The 13,291-nt window shown below is 34.0% G+C and overlaps 1 protein-coding gene across 4 annotated transcripts in view; it reads right to left on the bottom strand.

The window, feature by feature from the left end:
• The window catches only part of Atp6v1h (ATPase H+ transporting V1 subunit H), a 103,017-nt gene that overhangs the window by 50,970 nt on the left and 38,756 nt on the right, over positions 1–13,291 (bottom strand). The gene's annotated exons all lie outside the window — the stretch shown is intronic.

The following is a 13,291-nucleotide window of genomic DNA, read 5'->3' as shown; positions in this document are numbered from 1 at the left end:
CTCAATATCTGGCTCAGAATTGATATTCAAAAAAAATTTGTGAACCTAATATTGCTCCTTGGTGGTTGTATATATAACATCACAAACCACTTGCAATCTTTGTTTATTATAAATACACAATGAGAACAGTAGCAATACTATAACTCAATCTGCTTTTAGAATTACTTCAAAACTAAAACCCAAACTTCCACTCAAGAAAGACAAAGAACCTAGCTGATAAATCTCTCTCTTGTAAGAAACAACTATAAAACCTAATCACACTGAAAAAGCAACTACAAAAAGGAAAAGCAAACAGAGGCAGACAGACTTTGAAGTTCACACTCACTTGGAATAAGGAAGTCAGGGAGCAAAGAAACATCTGCCACTGAAGTTTATTTTGAGGCCAAGTACAATCTGTGCACTGGGCACAAGAGCAGTCTGAGAACCTGCAGTAAAGCCAAAAAATAGTCTTTCTGGCCTAGACAGAAAGTGAAGCTGGAAAGCATACATGCTGACTTCCAGAAGATTAAAAGCTAGAAAGGAGATTCAAATTCCATATAATCACATATGACCAACCCCTTTTAAACCTGCATGCACAGGAAAGACTCAGAGCAGCTCAGCTAAAGACAAAATGTTTGGACTGCAACCAGAGATGCCACCCAAGAAAAAAAGTTTCCTGTTCAAAGTCAATCAAGAAAACCACCCACTAAAATAAAGCAAGCAAATTTTACTAGACAAAAACAGAAGAATGTAGAATCTCCAGGACATAGCATTTCAGGATATAATCTAAAATTACTTGAAACACAAACAAACCATTATACTTAAGAATCAAACAGAGATGAAATAGGAAAGAAAAAGTGAACTAGAAAATATACAATCAAAATTATCCAAGGAGGGGCTGGGGTCACAGCTCAGTGGTAGAGTGCTTGCCTAGCATGTGTGAGGAGGCCCTGGGTTTGATCCTCAACACCACATAAAAATGAATACATAAAATAATGGTACTGTATCAATCTACAATTAAAATTTTTTTAATTATTCAAGGAGAAGAACAGAAAAAGAAAATATTTTTAAGAAATAAATAGGGGCTCAGAAGCTTATTAGTTATATCAAATGGCCCAATATACGTACAACTAGAATACCTAAAGGAGAGGAGAAGAGAATGGGGCTGAAATTTTATTTGAAGAAATACAGCTGAATTTCCCACATTCAATGAAAGAGAAATTTTCAGATGTTCAATGGACACCAAGCCCAGAAGATGCACATCACTGTCACACTGAGAAAAGTTTGTTGAAGGATTTTTTTGTTGTTGATTACAAGAGTAAATATAGAATTCTGGGTTGACATTTCAGAGATAAGATAAAACTAAAGGACAGGCACCAAAGCAACCTCAATAAGTGCCTGAAGACTATGAGAGCTGACAATGCTTTCACTCACTAAACATAGGAGTCCTTCATTCTTTTGGTCAATCTCATTTGGAACTGTTATCTTAAGTCAGAAAACTTGCCATCCATATGTATACGATGGCCATCGTCACCTTAGGTACATGTGTGGCTGCACATACGGTACAATGCTACATTATGTACAACCAGAGAATGAAAAGTTGTGCTGCAATGAATCAAAACGCATTCTGCTGTCATATGTACCAAATTATATAAATAAATAAATTTATTTTAAAAAGAATTCAATTAACCCAAGAGAAGACAAAAATTGAAAAGAGAAATCAAAAAACAAAGGAGCAAACAGAAAAGAGTAAAATGGCAGATCTAACCCAACCACACCAACAATCACTTTAAATGCTAGTGAAGTAAACACTCAGGTTAGCAGGCAGAGATTATTAGAACATATTCAAGACTCAACTATATATTGTCTAAAAGAGACAAACTTTAAATATGAAATCAAAGATAGGGTGAAACTAAAAAGATGGAAAAAGATATACCATTCAAACTATAAGCATAAGAACTGGCTTATCACATAATTTCAAATAAAGTATATATTGAGAAAAAAGCTTTATCAGTGATAAAAAAGAACATTTCACAATGACACAAGGGAACCATTTATTAGGGAAACACAATGTGCATAATGTAATAACAGAGCTTGAAAATTCATGAAGCACAAACTAACAAAATTGAAGGGAGAATAAACAAACCTAAAATAAAAGCTAGAGATGTGAACAGCTCTCTAAGCAACAGATAGAACAACTAAACAAAAAAATCAGTACACAGAAGATCTGAATAATAACTATCAACCACCCTGACCTAATTGACATTTACAGAACACTATTCCCACCTGCAAAATACGCATTCTTTTAAAATGAGCATAGTACATTCGCCATGATACATTATGAGTCAGAAAATAATTCTCAACTTTCCAAGGGTTAAAAACTTATAGAATAGTTCTTTAGCCATAATAGAATTCAATTAAAGACTTGTAAATGTCTACTTTCTATTTGGAAAGATAACAATGTGCTTCTACAAAATCCACAGGTCAAAGAAGAAATTATCAATGACATTAACATTTGAACAAGCCTGTGTCCTTTACTAAACTGTGAAATCCTAGTCCACATCACCCGACTAGATAACATAGATCATGTTTAATTCTTCCCTTAACCCCAGCTCCTACTATGACTACTCCTATGAACTACTCTCTCCCAAGACATCTATTATTTCCTTCCACAAATTCTTTTGAGATCTTAGACTGTATAGAACCCTAAATCTAATAACCTCTTCCTTCATGAAACTCTTCCTTTCCTTATTTCCTTTTCTGAGATTTTACTTGTTCTTTTATTAAGTTTTCTGTTACCTTTTCCAGTTACTTTTCCTAATACCATCTCTTCTAACTTTAGAAGCATGAAAGTTTTTTGGTTCACATGGTCCCTTATTGATCTCCTACATGTCTGTTTAAACTCTATATGATATTATGGTAATGATATCATTAGTGGTTTCAACTATAACTTTAACACATTCAATATCTCAATAGGACAGTCTGTGTTATGGTATTCTCAATTCTCAAGACAATGGCACCTCAAACATCAGTCATCTTTTATTCTCCCTTTTTCTTCAATCCTGTCAAATCAATCATTAAGCCTAATTTTTCCTTGAAAACAAGTTTTAATTTCATCTCTTCATCTGATAAAGAATATATAGGAGGAAATAATGTGTTATGAAAAGTACTTGAAACAAAATCTTCCAGAAACAACCTATAAAATCTGGGAGCAACATAGTTTTATAAGGTCCTAAAATTGAGTAGTACCTTCACCCAACAAAACAAAAAAGTGACCAGGCATAGTGGCACACACTTGTAATCCCAGTGGCTGGTAAACATAAGTCAAAAGGATCATGAGTTCAAAACTAGCCTCAGCAGCATATGCTGTGAGCAACTCAGTAAAATCCTGTGTCTAAATAAAATATAAACAAGGGTAAAGCACCCCAGGATTCAATCTCTGGTACCAAAAACAAAATGAAAAAGTGGCCAATCCAGCCTCATTTAGCCTTTGGAAAATTTGTTGTGCAGCAAGATCTTGACTTCACTGGTAGAAGATGGAATCACATGACAATTCAGATCTTTCCATTACCAAAATTAAACTTCTAGCCATGAAATTACACATTTATCAACTGTAGTGATGATCAGTCTCAAGGTGAATGCTTTCATTAAAAATTTAAGAATGAATTTTAAAATATCTGAAAATTCCAAACTCAAATTCTATATTACAAAAATTAATAGACATGCAATTATTCTATCAAATTCCTGTAAGTTTCTAAATGCTCGCTCTCACTTTCTGTACTATCCACTGTGGAATGTAAAGGATGCACTACATTGCTTACACAGGTGATAAAGATCACATTTCATGCTCACTCTCACTTTCTGTACTATCCACTGCGGGTTGTGAATGTTTCATTGCACCACACCGCAGTGGTAATGCAGGCCACATTTTAAGATTTAAAATGTTTCAGTCTTGCCAGGCATGGTAGCACACGCCTGTAATCCCACAGGAGGATGAGGTAGGAGAATTGTGAGTCCAAAGCCATAGTGAGGCCTTAAGCAACTCAGCGAGATCCTGTCTCTTATTAAAAAAAAAAAAAAAAAAAAAAAAGGGCTGGGGATGTTGCTCAGTAGTTAAGTGCCCCTGGGTTCAATCCCCAGTGCCAAAACAAGTCTCAGTCTTGCTTCATTCACACCTGTATCTAATAAGCAAGATGGAGATTAATTAGCAAAGTCTATGCAGAATTTCTGAAATAGGGAATAAGGGATAGATTTGAGAATACAATTTTTTCATGGCAATATAATTTCTATGCCAAAGTGAGAAAAACAGTCCCTATACACTCAAGCTAGAGCTAGCCTCTTTCAAACTATTAATTACTTGCACAGGAAAATACACATATCTATGAATAAGTGCTGCAGATATGAATTAAAAGTTGTGATAAATACAGTTAATGAAAAGAAGATGGTAACTTGATGGTAATTCTTAAGACTTTCTGATAAAAATCAGAATTTTAAAACAAATATAATGTACCATATCATTATACATATAATTCAGACTCTTGACTAAATAGAACTAAAAGGGGAAATAAAACTCAGAGCAGATGTAGAACTCTAGACAACAAAGATAATCTCCAATGCCTGTCTCAGTCATAGCTCCAAAACCGTCTAACTTATTTTAGAAACTATAGATTGACAAATCCATTTAACCAACAGCAATAACATTTGCAAAGACCTGGGGTTCCACACCTACCATGCATAAGTGAGATTGACATTTTCAAAAATAAAATTCATCCCTCAAATGGAAAAATAATAATAATTAGCAGCTGCTAGATTTGCTCAATTCATAAGGGCTCAACAAGCTTCCTAAAGTCTCCAGCATAAAAATTTCCTTCTCAGTTTCAGGATATGGGGGGAAAAAATACATGACTAGACCATATTGAGAGAACCTCATCAGAAAAATCTTTTTTTTTTTTTTTGTTTTTGGTATCAGGGATTGAACTCAGGGGCATTCGACCACTGAGACAGTCCTATTTTGTATTTTATTTAGAGAGAGGGTCGCACTGAGTTGCTTAGTGCTTCGCCATTGCTGAGGCTGACTTTGAACTCGAAATCCTCCTGACTCAGCCTCCCAAGCTGCTGTGATTACAGGCATGCACCACTGCGCCTGGCTAGAGAAATCACTTTTAAAGGACACAGGGATTCGAAAATGATTTTTCAAAACATTTTCTCCAGTTTTTTGATGGTCTAAATCATGCCCTTACAAATGGCTTAATTTTAGCTCAGTTGTATATATCAAAGTTGTGGATATCTAAAGACATTCTTTTGAGTTTGGGTCCTCAGCATACTCATATAAATAACTGCATTAACCCAAATTTAGCATTATTCAGCCCAAAAAACAAATATTTCTGCTAATGGACTGATCTATTTAAATAATCCAAAATCTTTAAAAATTACAGATGATGGAAGCCCAGAAATTGTCAAAAAAAATTTCATGCATTATGGGTAAAATTTGAAACTACAAATATAGTTTACATAGAATTTTAAATCTTGCTTAGTATTTGTAAAATATCAATTCTGCCTCTTATAAATCAAACAAAAATAAAGCACTACATCTTCATCTGGGCTTAACATTAATAAGAATTCACCTTACATATGAGATTTAAAGAGGCAAACTTCTGGTGTTCTATGATTTTATAAAGAGAAGAGACAGAGGAAAGAGTATGTATCATGTACTCACTATTGCCAGGCATCTCACTATTACTTCACTGAATCCTTATCTTACCCAGACATGAAGTGGGTTAAGTATTACTACCCACCCTTCACGAATGAGGAAACCATTTCAGAATTCAAGCCACTCTCCCAACACTAAACAAACAAGTGCTGAATTCAAATCTAGGTCAATCCACTCCAGGCAGACTCCAGTCTCACATTGTACTGTCACTTAGAAAGAAAATTAAGAAGGAGCTATACTACTACTCATATTTCAATACAAAAGAGACAATTAATCCAAAGAGTTTCCATATCAGGTAAAAAAAAAAAAAAACTAAGAATCTCAGTCTGGCTCTACACTTCTTGTGGCTTTTTGAGCTTTGCATACCATAAACATGGTGAATTCATCAAGTCATTCCATCAAGACAAAGATTTAAACAAAATACAAAGGCATTTTCAAACAAAAATATGACTAACATACAGAAAAGGATAAGTAAATACAAACTGAAAAATAATACAGTTTACTTCCATATTAATAATTACTAAGGAAACTGTTGATTTTTCTATCAAAAGAAGTGAAAAGTCATACAAAAAATAAACAATAATTCAAGATTATCTTTCTAGAATAATCTAATTGTAAGAACATCGAGTCAAAGGTATTTTTCCTAATGGTTTAACAATTGCAAAATATATCTTATTTTTTGAAAAGAGCTTTTCAATAAGTTTATGAACAACTTTCAAATTAGAGAAAAACATTTATGGACTAACAGAAAAAAAGGGATTTTCTTCCTCTAGTCTTGCTTTCTGTGATATGTTTTTATGTGGATTATTGTAATGAATGCATTCTTTTTTCCTTTTCTTTATTTAATTTAATTTATTTATTTAGTGTGTGTGTGTGTGTGTGTGTGTGTGTGTGGTGGTAGTGTATATGTATATGTTACTAAGGATTGAACCCAGGACCTCACATGTACTAGGCAAGGGCTTTGCCACTGATCTACATTCTCAGCCCTACACATATAAACTTAACACATTAACTGAAAAATAATACAATTCACTTCTAGAATAATCTAATTGCACTGAAAACTAGCTTCCAGAGACTCTGAGGTACACTAATTTTTCAATGCAGCAGCAGCTTCAAGCAACAGACAGTATGTTATAGAATTTTATCATCATAGTTTTAAATATGAGAACAAAACAACCAAATGTTTTTTAAAAGGAAACTGAAATCAGTCAATAAAGAAATCAACATAAACATCAATAAATTCAATGCCATGACCCTATTCCTATAGAAAGTTTTTCTTTCAGCACTTTTGTTCAATCTCTTGTATAATCACACACATTTTGGGGGGGGTCTATTTTATGCCCAAGATTGATTTAGTACACATTTATTTTTTGAAGGACATTACCCTATTGGCATCATCAGGAAGGTCTAGTGACAAATTTAGGAGAGAGAATAGTACTCACACCAGAAACATGAAAAAAAGGTGAAGCATGGAGAGGGAAAGCAAATGCCAAAGGCTCAGAGGACAACCCAGGAGCCCAACAACCTCACCTCCACTGATCATGGCAGATGCACTCACTACCAACTTGAGTGCACACACCATCTGCAGTCGCTAATGTAAACCATGATCCACCTAAATTATGACGGGGGCCAAGAATTCAAAGACTCCCCCTGGTCCTTCCTTCTGTTTTTCAGTGCCCACTACAATTCATCTTGAATTGATGCCTTGTGTATTTAGGGAATAGAAATTATAAATAGCACATAAAATGACAACAAGGCTCCATTGAAAAATTGAGGATAATTTATACTTTTTTTCTTAATATTTCTCTATCGTACAATTTTTGTAAACAAATGAAAGATCTAAACTAGCTCCATTTTTTCCAAATGGTAGATGCTTCATTTAAACTAGAGGATTTTAGTAAAATATGGGCTCCTATGAATTTACTAGATTAATAAGGAGGAAAGACAAGAGAGAAACTCACAACATAAACTAACAGAATTGGAAGGAGCTTTAAATCTTCAGAGAATAAATATGTCGAGTTGAAAAGATGCAATACATGAATAAATTTATTTCACATGAATAAATTCTAAAAAATCAGTCTTGTTTCATGTAGAAAAGTATGTAATAAAATAGTAAAAGCAGAGCTGACAAAGAAGTTTATTTGGAGAGACTGGGCTTTGGTGAGTTCTTCCTCGTAAGAACTAGGCAGCACATTTTCCCCCTCTCAAGAGGAAACTTCATGTTTACTTTTTTAAATTCTGAGACAGGCTCTTTTTAAGTTGTCCAGGTGACCTCAAACGTGCAATCCTCCTGCCTCAATCTTCCCAGGTATATAACACCTTTAATTCACAAAATTTTCTGAGTCACTTTTATGTGAACATAAACACAGATAATAGAGACAACCAAGGTCTTATGTTTGATGAAGACGACTTAGTAAATTAAATAATGTCTGTACAAAGCAGTGATTAAAAATCATACAAGAAAAAAATATATATGTGTGTGTGTATATATATATATATAAGTAAAATCATTTGAAAAGTTGCAGAGTGAAATAAGGGGTTTTAGGAAATACTCTAGGCAAGGGCTCTGCCCTGATCTACATTCCCAGCCCTAGTAACCTTAACATATAAACTGAAAAATAATACAGTTCACTTCTAGAATATCTAATTGCACTGTTACCTCACTGAAAACTAGCTGCCAGAGGTTACACTGATTCAAATTCTCCTCTCACATTACCTATGGTTTTCCTTTTCATAATCTCCCTCCACCCTTTTAATGGTACTCTTAAGGTTCCTGAGAAAATGTACCAAAAGTAGATGGAAAAAAATGAGTGCAGGGGAGATGGCACAGTGGTTAAGAAATAGATTTTGAAGCTGATAAATTACACTGAAGTTTCAATCTTATACTAACTGAGGAATCAACTTCTTAAGTCTTAGTTTCCTCATCTATAAAATAAAAATAATAATAGAACCTATTGGTTAATCATGAAGATTACATAAAGCAATGCATGAAAATGACTCATTAAATGTAACAATTATGATTCTCAGAGTCAAACACAAGGTTAGAATGATGGTTAACAGCATGAGTCACACTGCCTGAGTTTGAATCCCTTCTCTTAATTTCTTAGCTATTTTGGCAAATTATTTAACCTCTCATTGCCTAATGAGAGGCCATGCATGGCTTCTTGGAATAATTAAATGCATAATACATTTAAATAATTATGACAGTGCCTGACACAGATAAGCTCTCAATAAACATTAGTTGTTAATAACTACAGACATCCAGAAAAGAGTTCCTATACATCAAATTTTGAAATTTACAAGGTGACAACAAGCTATTAATATGCAACTTATAGAAAGAAAATAAATGGTCAATAAAATACTTAAAAGCTTCATTCAGTATTAACAGAATGCAATTTCAAAACAATGATTTCATTTTTGGTAAAAATCAAAAGAAAGACTATTAAATGCTAATAAGAGAGTAGAAAATTCCCAATACATACTTGATATAAATATAAATTGGCACAGTTTTGAAAGACAAGTGATTTGGCATTATCTATAGTAAGTGTAAAACAGCATGTATCTTTGACTCCCCTTCTAGAACTTCATTCAGAAGAATTATTCATCAAAGTAAGCATGCATACATGAAAGAAATTGAAAATACCCACAAGCCCATCAGTAGAATACTTAACGCTTATATACCAACCCAGTGGAATATAGCCATTAAAAGGAAGAGTGAAGACCTATGTTTAGAGAAATAAAAACGTATTCTTTAAGAATTGGTAAGAATAAAGCTAAAAAAATAGGAAAGACAGTAGAATGAATCTGACATAAATTTCCTATGCTCATATATGAATACATGACCAGTGTAACTCCACATCATGTACAACCACAAGAAAGGGAAGTTATACTCCATGTCTCCATGTATGTATGTATGTCAAAATACTCTCTACTGTCATGTATATCTAAAAAAAAAAATTTAAAAAAAGATAAAGAACAATATTTATTATATGGTATCATTTTATTTTTAAATATGAAGGAAAATCACACACTTATTTATATATTTATCTCTACATGCTCAGAAACATCTAAAAGGTGACTGCATTTGACAAATATGATATCTATACTATTTATATTTTTGTAACACGTGTATATTACTTTTTATTTTTGACTTGTTCATTACATATGAATAAATAATGATCAAAAGTACAGTTTCTGAAGCAAACAATAATAACAATACCAATAATAACACATACCAATAATAAAAATAATAATTTTTATGTTCTAGGACTCTAATAAACACTAAATGAGTTAACAAGGGAAAGCCCTGGGAACAATGCATGACACAGTAAGCGCTACCTGAGATATGTCCACTATTATCACTCTCAGGTAGCATTCTTTTTTTTTAATATTTATTTTTTAGTTGTAGTTGGACACAATATAAAAATTTATTTTATTTACTTTTATTTGGTGCTGAGGATCAAATCCAAGGCCTTGTACATGCTAGGCGAGTGCTCTACCGCTGAGCCACAACCCCAGCCCTCTCAGGTAGCATTCTTAAGAGACATTACACCAAACAAGCCATCTGCCAAAATCCCATCTGAATCCTAAGGCAATCGACAAAATTGTCAAGAGACAGTTGTTACAATGAAGACATTGGCTCTGGGGACCCAATTAACAATACTTTATTTCTGTTTTACAAATGACTAGCTACCGAGAATAAAGATTCAAACTCAGTTCCTCTCTTGTTCTCAACTTCCTCATCTTTTCAAGGGAGGAAGTTGACTTACATAACTCAAAAATTCTTACATATTAATAAATACCTACAGTTTAAAATAATTATACACCTTTTTATTCTAATTTGTTATGTATGACAGCAAAATGCATTACAATTCATATTACACATATAGAGCACAATTTTTCATATCTCTGGTTGTACACAAAGTAGAGTCACACCATCGTGTTGTTATACATGACTTAAGAGTAATGATGCCCATCTCATTACACCTTCTTTCCTACCCTCATACTCCCGCTTTCCCTCCCTCCCCTTTGCTTTATCTCTAGAGTTCGTCTAATCCACCCATGCTCCACACCCCCCACAACCTCCTTATATCAGAAAAAACATTCGACTTTGGTTTTGGGGGATTGGCTAACTTCACTTAGCATTATATTCTCCAACTCCATCCATTTACCTGCAAATGCCATGATTTTATTCTCTTTTAATACTGAATAGTATTCCATTGTGCATAAATACCACATTTTTGTTATCCATTCATCTACTGAAGGGCATCTAGGTTAGTTCCACAGTTTATAGCTATTGTGAATTGTACTGCTATAAACATTGATATGGCTGTGTCCTTGTAGTATGCTGTTTTTAAGTCCTTTGGGTAAAGACCGAGGAGTAGGATAGCTGGGTCAAATGGTAGTTCCATTCCCAGTTTTCCAAGGAATCTCTATAATGCTTTCCATATTGGCTAACCAATTTGCAGTCCCACTAGCAATGTATGAGTGTGCCTTTTTTCTCACATCCTTGCCAACACTTACTGTTTTTTGTATTCCTCATAGCTGCCATTCTGACTGGAGTGAGATGAAATCTTAGAGTAGTTTTGATTTGCATTTCTCTAATTGCTAGAGATGTTGAACATTTTTTCATATATTTGTTGACTGACTGTATATCATCTACTGAAAAGTGCCTCTTCAGTTCCTTGGTCCTTGTATTAAATGGATTATTTGGGGGTTTTTTGGTGTTAAGATTTTTGAGTTCTTTATATATCCTGGAGATTAGTGCTCTATCTGATGTGCATGTGGTAAAAATTTGCTCCCATTCTGTAAGCTTTCTATTCTCTTCACTTAATTGCTTCTTTTGTGAGAAGCAGCTTTTGAGTTTACATCCATCCCATTTTTTGACTCTTGATTTTAATTCCTGCTCTATAGGAGTCTTATTAAAGGAAGTCAGATCCTAATCCGACGTGATGGAGATTAGGGCCTACTTATTCTTCTATTTCGTGCAGGGTCTCTGATTTAATTCCTAGTTCCTTGATGTGTCCTTCTTTATCTCTTTTGATTAACTTTAGCTTGAAGTCTACTTTATTTGATATGAGGATAGAAAACCCTGCTTGCTTCCGCAGTCCATGTGAGTGGTATGATTTTTCCCAGCCTTTCACGGTCAGTCTGGATGTCTTTTCCTATGAGATGAGTCTCTTGGAGGAAGCATATTGTTGGGTCTTTTTTTTTTTAATCCAATCTGCTAATCTATGTCTTTTGATTGGTGAGTTTAGGCCATTAACATTCAGAGTTACTATTGAGACATGATTTGTATTCCCAGCCATTTTTGTTTATTTTTGGTATTTAATTTGACTTGGTTTCTCCTCTGATTAGATATTCCTTTAGTGTAATACCTCCCTCTGCTGATTTTCATCATTGTTTTTTACTTCCTCTTCTTGGAATATTTTGCCAAAGATGTTATATAGTGCAGGCTTTCGAGATGTAAATTCTTTTAACTTTTGTTTATCATGGAAGATTTTCATTTCATCATCAAATCTAAAGCTTAATTTTGCTGGATATTATTCTTGGTTTTCATCCATTTTCTTTCAGAGCTTGGTATATGTTGTTCCATGATCTCCCGGCTTTGAAGGTCTGGGTTAAAAAATCTGCTGAGATACGAATTGCTCTCCCCCTATATGTGAACTGATTCTTCTTCTCTTACGGCCTTTAAGATTCTCTCCTTATTCTCTATACTAGGCATTTTCATTGTAATGTGCGTTGGTGTAGATCTGTTGTAACTGTGTACAATTGGTGTCCTATAAGCCTCCTGTATTTGATTTTCCAATTCATTCTTCATGCTTGGGAAATTTTCTGATATATCTCATTGAAGAGATTATGCATTCCTTTGGTTTGTAACTATGAGCCTTCCTTTATCCCAATAACTCTTAGATTTGGTCTTCTGATGCTGTCTCATAATTCATGGATGGCTTGTTCATGGTTTCTTACTATCTTTACTGTGTGGTCAACTTTATTTTCCAGATTGTATACTTTTTCTTCATTATCTGACATTGTATCTTCCAAGTGATCTATCTAATCTATTGGTGATACTTTCTATTGAGTTTTTTATTTGGTTTATTGTTTCCTTCATTTCAAGGATTTCTGATTTTTTTTTCAAGAGTCTCTATCTCTTTCTTGAAGAAATCTTTTGTTACCTATATTTGCTCTCTCATCTCTTTGTTAGAATGATCAGTTTTGCCTGTATTTGCTCATTTTGGTCATCCTTTAATTCACAGATCATTTTAATTATGAACTTCCTGAACTCCTCCTCTGACATTTCATCAATTTTGCTGTCCGTGGATTCTATTATTGCAGTATCCTGGTTTGTTTGGGGTACTTTCCTCCCTTGTTTTTTCATGTTGTCATATGTTTCTATGTGTCTTCCATTCTTGCAGTGTGGATCTGAGATATTACAGTTTCTACCATATAATCTTTTAGTATCTGTGCATATTATTTGTACCTCACCTTAATGTTGGACTTCCAGACTCTTGATGTATGCTGCTGCAACTAAAGGTGGTGGCAGCAATAGCGGAGGTAACTCCAAGATAGCAGTGGCGGTGCCCAAAATAGATGCAACATATT

This window comes from Ictidomys tridecemlineatus, chromosome 7 (assembly GCF_052094955.1).
Source record: "Ictidomys tridecemlineatus isolate mIctTri1 chromosome 7, mIctTri1.hap1, whole genome shotgun sequence".
Lineage (NCBI taxonomy): Eukaryota > Metazoa > Chordata > Mammalia > Rodentia > Sciuridae > Ictidomys > Ictidomys tridecemlineatus.
Note: the sequence above shows the minus strand (reverse complement) of the source record. Positions and strands in the feature narration are given on the sequence as shown.